The sequence below is a fragment of the Hesperophylax consimilis genome, chromosome 18 (genome assembly GCF_061612785.1).
Source record: "Hesperophylax consimilis isolate HC1 chromosome 18, BYU_Hcon_1.0, whole genome shotgun sequence".
NCBI classification, from domain to species: Eukaryota; Metazoa; Arthropoda; class Insecta; order Trichoptera; family Limnephilidae; genus Hesperophylax; species Hesperophylax consimilis.
This window is the reverse complement of record NC_142853.1, coordinates 20,270,978-20,286,372: the sequence shown is the minus strand read 5'-3', so window position 1 is coordinate 20,286,372 and position 15,395 is coordinate 20,270,978. Positions and strand designations below refer to the sequence as shown.

The window sequence follows — 15,395 nt, the reverse complement described above, 5'->3', positions numbered from 1 at the left end:
TTTGTTGAATTGTCATTTTGATGAGTAATCCCAAAGATATTAGAAGAACGAGATGTGCTATGAGCAGTTCATACTGTGTGGAATTGTTTTGCCCAGTGTCGCCGGTTTTGTTTACCAATACTACTGCACACCTTCGCTTACGCTAAGGTATCCGCACTTATACATAGAACAGATTTCTGTGCGTACACGTCTCGATAGTATTCAAAGTACCCTAATTAGGTAGTACTCTGCCTACGGTCCGGCGCCCAACATAGCATATCTCGTTCTTCTAATATCTTTGAGTTATCCGGTCACCGAGGTGGACACATTTTCAAAAGTATAATTTATTTAAGACACCGATTCTATAAAATATTCTATAGGTATGGATATCAGGACACCAAACTAAGCATTAACACCTTAAAAAATAAATTAGGTAATTATTGTTAATTATTTCTAAATAATAAAAAGTGAAGATTAATTTTAAAGAGAGAAAGACACACAAAGAAAACTTACTGATAAAAATTATAACTGATTAAAAATCTCTCAAAACTTTTTGAAATCCGGTTAAAAACGGGATTGCAGGTCATTTACGAATAAATTGATAGATATCCTGATAAACTTTTAGTAAAATACCAATGTTTTGTCACGATATCGGAACACATGTTCATAAAAATCATTTTCCCATTTTGTCATACAAATTATTAAGACAAACGCAGGTGCACGAATTCAAATTATTCACTTTTGATTATTTATTAACATGCTTTTGTTTATTTACATGATTTACTTACGGGATTGTAAATTCGCCGTAACATCATTTTTATAGTTTTTTTTCCGGTTAGTAACAAAGTTAACAAAAGCGTCGAGTTCCTATCCATGCATCGTGGGTTCTGTTCCTGTGCTAACGACTTCCATCATTGTACGAGCAATATTTTCAGTTTATAAAAATTGTAGTAGGAGTTTACAAACAGGTGTCTTTATTTAAATTTAGAAAAAAATATTTAATCCGATAGTCAGACATCTGCTTTCGCTGGGTGCGCTAGAAAACTCCGACGTCTGTCTGGGGGGATGGGAGGAAATTGTAATCTAATTAAAATCGTGAATATTTTCTTCCGCACCTGCGGGGGAAGCGGCGCGGAATTTGTGAGGTTGTTCTTCGTTTACGTTTTTTTGCTTCATTCTGCTGTATTTTGGTACTTGCACCGTTATACCTCAAGTGCGACCGCCGATGGGAGGGCCCCAGAGATTCGTGAGTTAACCGAAAAGCTTTAACGGTGTTATACATATTATATATATATATATAAATATACACGGTGTCCGGAAACTAGTGGTACAAGTAGGAAACTAAGAAACTAGTTATGAACATTTTTTTAAAAATTAACGACAAATAAAGGGTTTTAAAAGATCCAAGCAGCTGGCTGTACTCTATTTAAGCGCTCTATATTCTCGTGGCTTGGCCTATTTCCATTGCAATTTGGGATTGTGTTACCGTGGGATTAAGTGGCAACAAATAAAAGTAAGGATGGGTTTATTATCCAGAAACAAAAAAAAATATTTAAGAATACTAAAATGTATTACCACAAAAAAGACATATTAAAAAATAAATTAATTAGCATCCTACTATTAAATCTGTCTGGCAAAGGGCTTGCGTAGGTAAAATGGTGGTGTGATACCAGTTCGTTCTTGATGCGAAGTAGTAGATTCCGGTTCTTCACAGCAACTGTCCCAGTTTATAATTTATTCAAAAAATAATGCTGTAGACCATTGCAAAACAGTCTCACGCTGCTGGTCTTCAAAAGGGTCCCTCTGAACCAATCAGGATCGGCAGATGCCATCCGATTCCATTAATCCAATGGTCAATGCTCCATATGCAAAGCTGATGCTCACAAAAATTGGCGAATGTGTTCGTCGAACCTCAGCCAAGAGGAATTCCCGCTGCTCTGGGCTGGTGATCAAAGAATGGCCACTGCTTCCAATGCAAATCACAGATTCTTCCTCCCTCAGGTTTGGCAACTCTTCAAGTCAAAATTCCAGGGCTGTCAATTTGACCAATAGCAAAATGACAATGTGTAGGTACTTAAAGGTCCAACACACCAAGACCATAGATGCGATGTAAGTAAAGTGATGCATACACCTTGTTACAAATCTTATATTTAACAATTGTATGGGGCGCGATATGCAGAAATAGGCCAAGCCGTGATGCGTATAACGTAATCTGTCAGCGCCATTACTCAAAAACGAAGCTCAAATCAAAAATGTTGTGGGAAGAGCAATGACTTTACAATACGTAATATACAGATGCGTTGTGGATGCCTCAAAATGTCAAGTAAAATAAACGCCAATTGTCGTACTTTCGATTTTTGTAGTTTTAATACTAAACTGTCACGCGTCGCGTTAGATCGTGTGCTCTTACTTAATTCCATAAAAAGTGCATGAATGCCACCTTTTGTAACGAGAATGTGTTTCACTATACGGCAAATACTACAAAAAGCTAAGGAATAATATCGTCATTCGTAAATAATTATTTATTATTATAAAAATACGAGTATTTAGAATAGAAAATAAAAGATTTTCAGCGCCACCAGAGCAAGTGAGATAGCGAATGTAGCAACACATACATATAAAAAGAACAACTTACTGACAGTAGGTCGTCTCACATAGCATTCCGTATTCGTCTTGGTGTAAGTGAGTAGGCCTATCTTTTCGTATCAGTCACACCCGTAATGCAGAATGTAGTGTTCGACGCAACTTTTAAATATGAACACGCCGCATGATACTATCGTGTATTTGTTCATACACACATATTCCTTAAATGTCTAGCTTTGTCGTACAATAACAACGTTTGAATTAAGAATTAACTAAAAACAAGGGTTTTTGTTACTTGCCAAATTTTGTGAGACAATAACATGTATATATTTTGTTTTGTGATGTCATTGGTAAAGAGTTTTTTTTATTAGTGTTTATTCAATAATTACCCATCGATTTCGGAGCCACCACTCTTTCTTCATCAAAGCAAATAATATCAGAGAGCTCGAAAAAATAAATTTAAAAAGTAGATGAAAAAAAGAAACAACTTTTATTTCTGAATAAAATTTCGTTATATTTAATGTGAAGTGTTTTTTCATCGTTGATAGCGAAGAATGGAGGCAAGAAGAGGGAGAATGAGATGTAATGAATTATGCAGATGAATGATTCTACGAGATTAGTGTACCGAACGCAAAAAGTATCGACTTGACGGAAGAAAGGAACCGAGAGAATTCCTATCTGTCATATTGCTAACAGGATGTATTGACGAATTTTGTATGAAACCATTGGGGCTTGAATTTAACCGAATCTTTCAATTTTTATTTTTATTTCTCATGAATTTGATTCAAATCGAAATGTACTCAATAAAATGAATGAATAATAACTAAGTTATGATATGACTAGCGTTCCATTAGGGCAAAGTCGTGGGATATATTATAATTGTGGGATTTGTGAAATTGAAAGTAGGTATAATTTGAGATATTCATGGCCAAAAGTATTACAGTACTTTATTCATAATAAAGTTGGTATTTTAAAAAAATTGCCTCAGTAGAGAATGCCTTTCAAAAGTATACATTGGCAATCAGAGACGATCAGGAAACTTAAAAAAAAATGAAACTAAACGAAAGAGATACACTTTTTAGATAAAGATTTAATAAAGTATTATAAACGATAATTATTAGCCTGAAAGACCTATATTATTTTTTTTTTAATCTTCAGGAAAAAAATGAATGCATAAAAAAATAAGTGCTTCGCATAAAAACATTGCTTTGTAAACATAAGTTTAATCTTTAAAAAAATTAAAAGACTTAATAATTAACAATTATTTTACAAGCAATAATTATTCGCCTGAAACACTTATCCACATTGAAAAATCTCCTGATAAAAGATACATGACGCCAACGGGACTTGAACCCGTGTCCTTTCGATTTCCGGTCGACAGCTCTGACCAGTGAGCTATGGCGGCTTATTTCTTATCCGCGAAATAATTCAATATATACTAGTGTTTCATTCAACAATTACTGCTTGTTACATTTTTTCACCTGAAAACAACCAACTTTATTTTATATGAGAAAGGCATTGTAAGTGCTAACTCTCTCACTATATGGCGTCGAGACAAATTGTCTACATTTTTAGGTGAAATACTAGAACTTGTCAAATATTAATTATTATTTTTTTGGTAAACTAATGTTTAAGACAAGATTTTTTTATGCATAGCACAAAGGGTAACAATTATTTTACCTAGTATATATTGAATTATTTCGCGGATAAGAAATACGCCGCCATAGCTCAGTGGTCAGAGCTGTCGACCGGAAATCGAAAAGACACGGGTTCAAGTCCCGTTGGCGTCATGTATCTTTTATCAGGAGATTTTTCAATGTGGATGAGTGTTTCAGGCGAATAATTATTGCTTGTAAAATAATTTTTACCCTTTGTGCTATGCATAAAAAAAATCTTGTCTTAAACATTAGTTTAACAAAAAAAATAATGACTTAATAATTAATTAATTAATTTTGGTACCTACCTACTTTATCACTTGACTGATTCGTTCCCACAATAGTTCCTTCCAATTTTGGAATTGACACATAAATTCGAAACAAATCCAAGTTTTAAGACTTCATTAAACCGGAATTACGGACAGAACAACCTAAATTGGTATTTTAATTTTAAAAACTTAGAACACTGGTTGTATTATTTTTTATCCTGCCTACAAACATCTTTAGAATGGAAAACTTTTCATATATTAATTATTTATAAAATCTGGGTCAAAGTTAAGAACCTTGATTATGAATTAAAAAATTGAATACCGTAGAGGTCCCAACTGCCCGGAGCAAGTTGGGAATTGAATCCCCAATTGAGATATGTAGTGAGAAAGAACCTGGATATTCAGATCTGGTCACGAAACACGACTAAAATCATTTCTTAAAAGATGTTTTTTTATACCGCAAGCACACTACTTAATAGTTTATTGCTATTAAATGTGAAATAACACAAAATAATTAGGGAACTAAAATCTATTTGCAAACTTCTGGTTTTGAATCCGCGACCTCTGTATTTGGAGTCAAGGATATAAATTGTTCGGTCACGGAGGTCGTCATTAGCTGAACTATAAAATTTGTAGATAGTGATTAAGAAAATGCAGACCAGTTTACACTTTTAAAAGCGTGCACAGGGTTCGGGAAATTTCACGCCAAGCCACTGACCTTGCGTTTTATCTCCCGGCAACACATTTCACCGCCATGAAGAAGTGTAGCGCTTTCATAAAGTCAACGCTAACGAATCGCCGTGTTCATCCCCTGCCCCTCCCCTCGTCCCAACAGGCCCATGGCCCATACCCCATACCCCCGGCTCCAAATACGTGAGCGGAAGGCCAATGCCTAGGGTCGGCCCAGGGTCGGCCCGTAAAAATCGCTAGAAAAACATTCAGAGTCGTACAATATCGTCATGCCTCGGACAAGTATGTGCTATCCACAACGGGGCCGATATATCACTGATATAGAATACAACAAAAAGGGTGCAGATGGTGCCGAGACTACAGTGTTTTATAACATCGTACAACAAGCGGGACACAGTGGTATATAATAATCATAAAAAAAACCTAACCGAATGCGTACAGGCAATAATTATTGATGATATCACTGAACTGGTTAACAGATGTGTGAGTGCGTCTATCTCAAGGCGCGAAGTAAGTTCCATTTATGTCCTTACATCTGGCGAAATTGACCAAATATTTTGTATTTCTTCATATGAAGCGGTTACTTTGTGATGTGACATTATAATTTAAAATTAAACAATAACTTTGTAAACATCACTTATAGTCTAAGGCCTATTCCGTTTTTATGTAATAGACTGACGCCAGTGTTTTTGTCAAACGTATGGTTGGTTGATATGAGATGATTTGCGAATTCGAAGAACCCATTACTATTTAAGCATCTCAGGTGTTCTTTGACTCGCGTGTTGATATTACGTGCTGTTTTGCCTATGTAAAACGCGGGACAGTCACTACATTGCAGTGAGTAAATACCTGAATGATTTAAATATTTTGTAGTTGTCTGGCACCCCCAATTAGGTTATATCGTGAGGCTGAAGGTAGCGGCAAGGGGAAGAAGATGTAGAAGTACCTGGTTATTCAAAACTGGTCTTCCAACTCGGCTAAAGTCATTTCAAGCAATATTTAAATTCTGGATGGTGGTCTTATGCCAGGGCGATACTTAGAGTATATTACACTCTGGAACGTGCCGCATATTTACTACAAATTATTTTAAATGACTAAATTGTGAAATAAAACAAATTAATCAAATAAAGTTTACTTGCGCACGCCGGGATTTAAACCCGCTACCTCCAGCTGAATAGTCGAGAGCCTTCCTCCACGGAGACCGAGATGGTCGGTATTCCTGTCCCGGTTACTTGGAACCGGTTTCTTTGCTGTCACTAGAACCGTTGCCAAATTTCTCTGACGAACCGATTCCTTTTGATATATTTATCAAAAATAATAGAATTGTAAAAACGCGACTAAATATTTAGATATTTTTGAGACGAATCGGTCCTTTTTTCTTGTGTGAAATGTTTTAGGTTAAGGTTTTCGCAAAGAAGGGTTTTATGTAGCCAAAGGTCATATCATCATCAACCCTTAATAGGGTTCATACGCGGTCCCAGTACCCTCCCATGAGGAACACCATAGACTAGAGGCCGAAGAAACTCAGCAGATCCAGCTAAAAAGTTCTTGCCCCTTTGTTGAAGTTTTCCTTTCATAAACTTTACGAAAGAAAAATAAGCCTTAAAACGAGCCATTTATACAATATTTTATTTTGAAGCAAAAAATACATCGCCCCCAAATTATCAGTCGGCATTAATTATTGTGGACTCGGACGCAACTAGGGTGAAATTTAAATGGGCGAAAAGTTTTTTAAAAAATCTTTTAAACACACAAATTACAAAAACAAAGTCTCGACATTTTCTTTTACTTTATAAATTAATTAATGTTAAAAGTTTTAATGGCTTCGAACAAGGACAGGGTAATCAATTAATTAGCGAAATATGCCTCCGGTGAAAGGCCCGGTTGACAATAGTTCAAACAGGGGATAAAAAAACTTTTACACAAATTAAATTAAATATTAGCCTATAATAATATGATATATAAATTAAACACTTGTTATAAATTTAAAAAATAGTCTTCATTTATATATATATATGTAATCAAAATGACGCCACAAATTCATTTTACAACTATTGAAGAATATAATAATATTGTTTATTTTATGACATTATTTTTACAAATGATTAATTTACTTCTCCCACCGCTCACCGTCATATTAGCATGTTGTAAGTAAGTTTGTTTATTTTACATAATTTTTTGTACAATTGATTAATTCTTCACTCACCGCTTACTGTCATATAAGCATGTTGTAAGTTTCTTTATTTGACAATTGATTAATTTCCTTCTCCCACCGCTTACTGTCATATTAGCATGTTGTAAATTTGTTTATTTTATACGATTATTTTTACAATTGATTAATTTCCTTGTCCCACCGATTACTGTCATATTATTAGCATGCTGTAAGTTTGTTAATTTTATATAATTATTTTTACAATTGATTAATTTACTTCTCCCATCGCTTACCGCCATATTAGCTTTAACTTATTCAATAATTATTTTTAAAAGTAATTAATTACATACTCTCTTTACGCCTATTCTCGTATGTCTTAAATTTCAGTATACTGTGTATCCTGATGAAGAAACCTGTGGTTTTGAAGAATGTAGATATTTGTTCTTAAAATATTGGTTTAAATAAAGATTATTATTTTAACTTCATTCTAAAATAAAACATAACTGAATCTTAAAAGTTTTAATCGGTATAGGACCCGGATTCCGAATTTCTATTGATTTATAACATAATTATACAAATATACTTCTCTTGAACACTAAAATTTTTTAACTAACCATCACGCCGTTTCTCCACAGGGGTAGGCAGAGAGGACGGACCGTCTTGGCACATACTCCTTGCCTCATTCATATTTATACATCGTCTCATAGATACTCTGCTATTATTCTGACTCTTGACGTGGCCGGACTCAAGTATCTGATACACTTGATCGTGTCATGTCTTTTGGGTCACATATTCTACTCGCACTTCTTTCTTCGCTCATTCGCTCTACATGCCCAAACCATATAAGCTTCCTTTCTTAATATTACTCATTATAAGCTCTTAAGAATATTTGTTATTATAAAAGATAATTTTAATAAATTCGCAGAGTTGAAAAATAAATTAAATGAAATTAGAAATTCTCGTTAGAGAAAATCGCAAAGTATGCTCCGAAAATTATAAAAAAACACATCTGATTCTGTGATTTCATATGTTATATGAATGAAAATATTCAAAGCATTTATTTAAATGCTACTTTAATTAATTAATAACTTTGATTAATATTGACGAGAGATTTTGGCTATATTTCAAATAAGTAATGCTCTATTAAGTATTTGCGCTTCCCCTAACATTCTAAATTATATATTATCTCCTTCTCCTCTTTGAGTGCTTACTACGGAGCCTTGATAGTTGAAATGATGTCCATTGAGGAATATGTCACTCACAAGAGAAAAATTATTTAGTTGGCAATACTTGCAATAATTATATTAGGTTCTAGTTGGATGGTGCTCTAGCCCCACGATAATGGAAACCACGCAGTTCCTCGCACCGCGATAGCTACCCTCGCAATGGTATATTGTATACTGTACAGTGGAGGAGGTATACCACGAAACAAATCGAATAAACATGTGAAATAAATCAAATAACATCCAGCACGCGGCCGGGAGAAGAGAGGGTCCGCTACCCCACTGATAGTAATAAGTCTTCATAAAAAAATGTTTCTAATTTTCAAACAATGTCTTTCAATCCCTTGCTACCCTGGCACCTCACCAGCGCCGGAGGGTAAACTCCCGGGAACACCGACAACAACTGTTGTCTGTGAATAAAATTAGAATTTTTCATTTTATGGATGCGGTAGAAACAAAAACTCACATTTCCAGATTGAAATATGAAGCTATTAAAAAAGCGGAGCGACGATATAAGAAAAGTATTATAATATTATATTAGTTTATTGTAATTCAAGTCTTTTTCAGAGAAAAGACAAAGGTAAGGAAATAACTGAATACCTAACCAGAAGATGCAATAAGCTACAACTCCTTTAGGGCGAAAAGCACAGACTTGCGTAGAATTTGCAAACGGTTATCGATTCTCAACTTCTGGACTCTGCCGGGAAAGTTTATACATTGAACTTTAACAAATCGAAGGGGGTACTTACGGCGAAAATATGATTGATATTCAAGATGAACATCCCAAAAACGATCCCGCAATAAAGGCTACCTGATCACCAGTATTCCATCTGGGTCTCCCCAGCCACCCAGCCACCCAACCACCCAGCCACCCCCCGCCCACTGCTTTACCTAGAGCGGGAGACAGGAGCCACGAGCCACCCCTAACACCTCAGCCTCCGAGCAGAACTTCCCATTACACACCGAACTTCTCCTCCCTTAGCGACCGCCCCTTTAAAACTTCCCCTCAACTCGTATCGTAAATTTTCACTAAGGAGGCCTTTGTTTTTACGGTTCGTCACTTCTATCTAAGGTTATTGTTTTTTTACTGCCTTCCAAACAAGCTCTCTTCCGTTTTCAGTTAATTAGCGAACGAATTCGCCCTCACCTGGAGAGGGCGATGAAGCGCTCCTCGCAACAAAGGCGCCCATCAATATCCAACGATTTCGCTAATTAAATGAATAATAAGAATATCATTAACCGAGAGTGAAAGCGATACAACACCCTACTTACCTGTGTTACTTTGGTAATACAATAGCGAACTGGGAATAAATACCGACAGATATTTTCCCGGGACCCTTTTCAGGGAACTTTATTAGTCTGCCGAGGGTGTGATTGATATTAAATATATTACATTCATTAGTATATGACGTGAGAAAGCATTGGGCTTTTGAAGGTGTTTTACCTTGCGAGAAATTCGGTATTTATGTAGTTCGGCGTCAAAATGATGTGCCTACGAGGCCATATTAATAATATAAATCCACGTATCTACTTCATTTTAAACTCAAAAAACAGAGAAATATATGTAGTGCCACGCTTAACCCTTCCGTTGCCAACAGGGGTACCAATAATATTTAATATTACCATCCTCCATTTGTAATTTTAAATAGGGGCCTTACATCTTTGATATTTTTTTTTGTATTCCTACAAAACCCAATCAACATGTCTTTTTTAAGTGGGGGATAAGAACATTTCTGACTGTCAGCAGGTACCAAAGTACCGACCAGTTGTAAGTCAGTCTAACCTAAGCCTATGCGACCAGAAGCCGCATTCGTTGACGAATGAATAGGTTTTTAACACAAATAACTATATTACGATAATTATTTCAATAAAACACATTAAATGCATAAGCGATAAGAATAATTTGCAATAAAATTTATCTATCAATAGTAAAAATGGCAATAATATGATAAAATGCGTGGGGTTACATTGTCACCAGGTGCGGCCGGTGCCTTAAATATTTGGTGGTTCACTAAGCACTTCATCAAAAACATAATATATTTATAAAAGTGTGGGTATCTTACCTATTTATAGGAAATTTCAATTTTTTGACCCTTTTTTTATATTCTCCACATTTATTATTACGTCACTCATTTTAAAAGATTTTTTGATTCAATTATATGAAAAGATTATTATCATAGATCTGATAATAATGCAATAACTAAGAAACGTTTCACTTGGCGACGCGGGTGCTTACTGAGCTAATGAGCTTTGGTTTAAGTTTGCAGTAAGTGTCAAAAAACGCACATTAACAAAAGGTTACTTTTTAAGTGTAAAACAAACAAAAAACTTATAACTTCAATGTCAAATAAGTTCCCTAACCCATGGGCTGTATTACGAGATAATGAGACGTACACCTGATCCGTTGACTAATTACTGTATTTTAGAAGAGAAATATTGTTACAATTTTGTTCAAACTGTAGGTAAAAAATAATTACTTCGCTGCAGCCCTTCCTTCGGAAATCTTCGGATACTTTCGATTGTCTTCGTATCATCTTCGCGCCGCCCGTTCAGCGACAATTTTTTCAATACATTTTATGTGAAATGACGGTTTAGCGATATACGAGTATGCTGAAAGCTTCATACAAAATGACCATTCCCAAGCGGGGCGTTTAACTCCATAGCCCGGAATGGTTCATACCTGGGTTTGTAGCCGTCATAACTGGCGTGCGGTAAGCAAAGCTTGTGTCCACAATAAATTATTCTCAACCAAATCAATATATTTAGATAGATTTTAACATTTTTGGATTTAGTGCAATTTTATAAGTAAAATGTTGTTGGCGGTTCAGTGAACGAGTGAACGTTAGCGCGAGCCGCGCCCGATTGTTACCCCTCATGGTACACAACTCAACTCAACTAAAGTTTTGTTTTGAATCTTGGCTTGCCGAAGGTTAACCTGGAGGATATCAATTTGTTGAGGAAATTTAGTTAATTTATAATTTTAATAAATCAGGTTTAGACATGAAGAATTATTCATTAAGATAATCAAGAAATATTTCATAGCCAACGGGTAAAACATTAACCGTCTTAATTTCGTTGAATATTTCAGAATAGGGCCTATTCAATGGACGTCCGAAACCAAAGAAATATCTGCAGCTAAAATTCTGGAAAATCCCTTGTTACTTGTAATTTCTACGAGTCAGATATTTTGGAAGTACCGACTCGTAATGTAAGCGCCCATAATTAAACATTGAAATTTGCTATACAAACTAGAGACTCAAGAATATCCATTTATTTGGACCTCGCAAACGGAGAGACGTGGGAAGAATATAGGATGATAGACGAACATAATAATGTACAGGTAATATTTTTTTTTTTTTAAACTTCCGATTTAGTTGTCCGGGTTAAGTCTTCCCCAAAGGAAAAACTTAACCCTTCCACTCACTTTTCCACAAATGATCAGCTAGTCAATCAACACTATGTAAGTGCATTATATAAGTAAAATAAATACAAAACAATACAAGAACAACAACACGTCAAATCACCAGATATCAAATGGGAAAAAAAATTCACCGTCTCCAGATATTTTCATATCAGAGGGTTCGGCTCGGTAGAACTTCTAACAGGGCCTATAAATCCTACTGATCCCTCAACATAAATATTTAAAAAATCTTTTGTTATCCTACATGTATTCAAAATGACCGACTTTTGCATCTTTATATATAAATTTTTTGATAGATCTAATACGCCTAAATTTTTAATTAGAGAGCTAGGTATAATGCCAGTAGCCGAAATAACGAATGGTAATATTTTTATAGTCTGAGAATGCCAAATTCTTTTTATTTCATTTCCTAAATCTGTGTATTTTCTTATTTTTTCACTAACAGATTTTTGAATATTACAGGAATTTGGAATAGCAACATCAATGATATAAGTTATTTTTTTAATTTTGTCATGTAAAACTATATCGGGTCTATTATGACTAATCGCTCGGTCTGTTAGTATAGTTTTATCATAATATATTTTATAAAATTCGTTTTCTAAAAATGAATTTGGTTCGTATTCATAATATGGTACTACATTACGGCAGTCAATCAAGTTATGTTTAATTACCAAATTTTGGTGAATTATTTTTAAAACTTGATTGTGCCTAAATGTATACTCGGACGGTGCTAATATAGAACATCCCGATATAATATGTTCTATAGTTTCCGGAAAAGCCAAACATTTTCTACACAAATCATCAATTTGATTTGTATCTTTGATTATATGCTTTCTATAATTTTTAGTATTAATGACTCTATCCTGAATTGCAAGCATAAATCCTTCTATTTCTGCGCTCAACTCTCCAATACTCAACCATTTGTTTGACTTAATTTTGTCAACATACGTTTGGTTGAGATAATTGAAGTGTTTTGCGTGTAAAATTTTATTTGACCAGGAATCTAATAATTCCTGGTTGGGATTTATAAAAATGTTGGCATTCTCATCGTATAAATTTAAAGGTGTAATATTTCTATCTGCCTTGCAAATTATTTTGTGCATTTCTGAGCTATGAGCTTTCCTATGGAAAAAAGTTCTTAGCATTTCTACCTGATTATGTTTCAAAGAAGTTATTTTGACTATACCTCTACCTCCTAAATTTCTAGGTAAATTAACTCGTTCTATAGCTGAATTTGGATGATGGCAATTAAACTTTGTTAGCGTAGTTCTAATTAATCTTTCTAAGTTATCTAAATCTGTATTAGACCATTTAATTATGCCAAATGAGTACGTTAATAGAGGTATTGCCCAAGTATTTATTGCTTTTACTAAATTTTTAGCAGATAGATTGCATTTTAAAATTTTCCTTATCCTAGTTTGAAATTTAATCCTAATATCATTTTTAATACTACTATGGTCTAATCTATTTGATTGTGGGTATCCTAAATACTTATAAACCTCATCCCTTTTCATACTAGTAATTTGGAAATTTCTAAATATACTCTCGTCCCCATTTACGATTTTGCCTTTTTCTATATGGATCGTTCTACATTTATCTAAACCAAATGTCATTTTGATATCATCTGAAAAGTTTTTAACTACCTCGATCATTTTCTCTAAATTTTGTTCAGAATTCGAAAATAATTTTATATCATCCATAAATAATAAATGCGAAATTGTACTACTCTCCCTTGTATTACCCTTAACTTTTATTCCAAACTTGCTTTTAATTAACATTTTAGATAGAGGATTCAATGCTAAGCAAAACCAAAGAGGACTCAATGAGTCTCCTTGAAAAATCCCTCTTTTAATTGAAATGCCCGGTATTACTATTTTCTTACCTTTTAAATTGATAAGTAAATTGGTATTCCAAAAGGACATAATATTTTCCAAAAAGCTAATAATAATGGGGTTAATTTTATATATTTTTAATACTTTGATCAGCCACGAGTGCGGGACACTATCGAAAGCCTTTTGGTAGTCTATATAGCAAGTATGTAAATTACGTTTTCGAGTTTGAATCTGTTTTAGAATTACAGAATCGATAACTAATTGTTCTTTACATCCCATATGTTTTCTGCGACAACCTTTTTGTTGTTCAGATAAAATATTTTTTTCATCTAAATGAGTATATATTAAATCTGTTAAACAAGAGGTTAAAATTTTGTATATTGTCGGTAAACATGTAATGGGTCTGTACTGAGAAGGATTATTAATATTTTCGCTTTTGGGTAACATATAGGTAATACCCTTAGTTAGAAAATTTGGAAAATTTTGAGGTTGACTGACAAATTTTGAAAGATTTTTTGCCAAAAGAGGATGTAAAGTAGTCAGACGTTTGTACCAAAAATTATGTATCCAATCGCAACCCGTGGCTTTCCAATTATGAGTATTTTTAATAATTTTGGTTAACAATTCAACCGATATATTAGAAAAACTCATTTGTTCAATACCTGAAAAATTGAGTTCTTCATTTTCTATCCATGGAGTTGACTCGTTATGTTTTATATCTTTACTCCAAATTTTAGTCCAAAAATCGCGCATATCTGATTCAGATGGTAACGGAATATTATTATTCGAAATAATATTTTGTTTATCGTCAAGTTTGGAATAAAATATTTTTTCATTTTTCTGAAATAATCAATTATTATTTTTTTTATTATACGTATAATTATATCTTTTTAATCTACTAGCTTTTACGCCTAATTTTTGTTTTAATAAATCCAATAAATCATTGATTATATTTTCATTATTATGACTATCAATGTTATAACCAAATTTTCTACCAATTTCATCTACATGTCTCAAAATTTTCCTACTTCTATTTCCATTTTTATATTCTATTACTCTAGCTATGTTACTTCTTAAAAATACTACATCATTTTCTAATCTGATCTGCCATTCTGGTTTACTATAACTATATGATCTATCGTCAGAGGATGATAATTTAATTCCTAACTTATTACAAACAGTAATCGCACTAGCGTATACTATTGTATGAAGATCTAAAAAACTAATTTCGTCAAATATGATTTTTGGTAAAATTATGTTATTTAATTCAAAAATTAATTTAGATAATTTCTTTGACGTATGCAATTTCGGTAATTTTGGTCTAATTGTTGGCTCTACATCTATATATCTGTTTATATTATTATGAAGTAAGTTAGCTAATTCTACTACATTTTCATCAACAAAGTTTAAATTTGCAATGTTGATTTCCCTAAGATTATAAATAACGGCTAAGTTATTTGAATCTACTGTAATATCATTGGACATTTCGACTAGAATATTATCCAAACTATCTACATTCAATGCATCTGATATGACATTGTTACTTGTGTTAATTTGTTCTAAATTATTTCCCCTTTGCAATCTATCTGCT

At 33.6% G+C, this 15,395-nt stretch overlaps 1 protein-coding gene across 1 annotated transcript in view; it reads right to left on the bottom strand.

Annotated features, from left to right (window-relative positions):
• The window catches only part of LOC149415472 (acyl-CoA:lysophosphatidylglycerol acyltransferase 1-like), a 677,596-nt gene that overhangs the window by 347,864 nt on the left and 314,337 nt on the right, over positions 1-15,395 (bottom strand). The window lies entirely within an intron of this gene.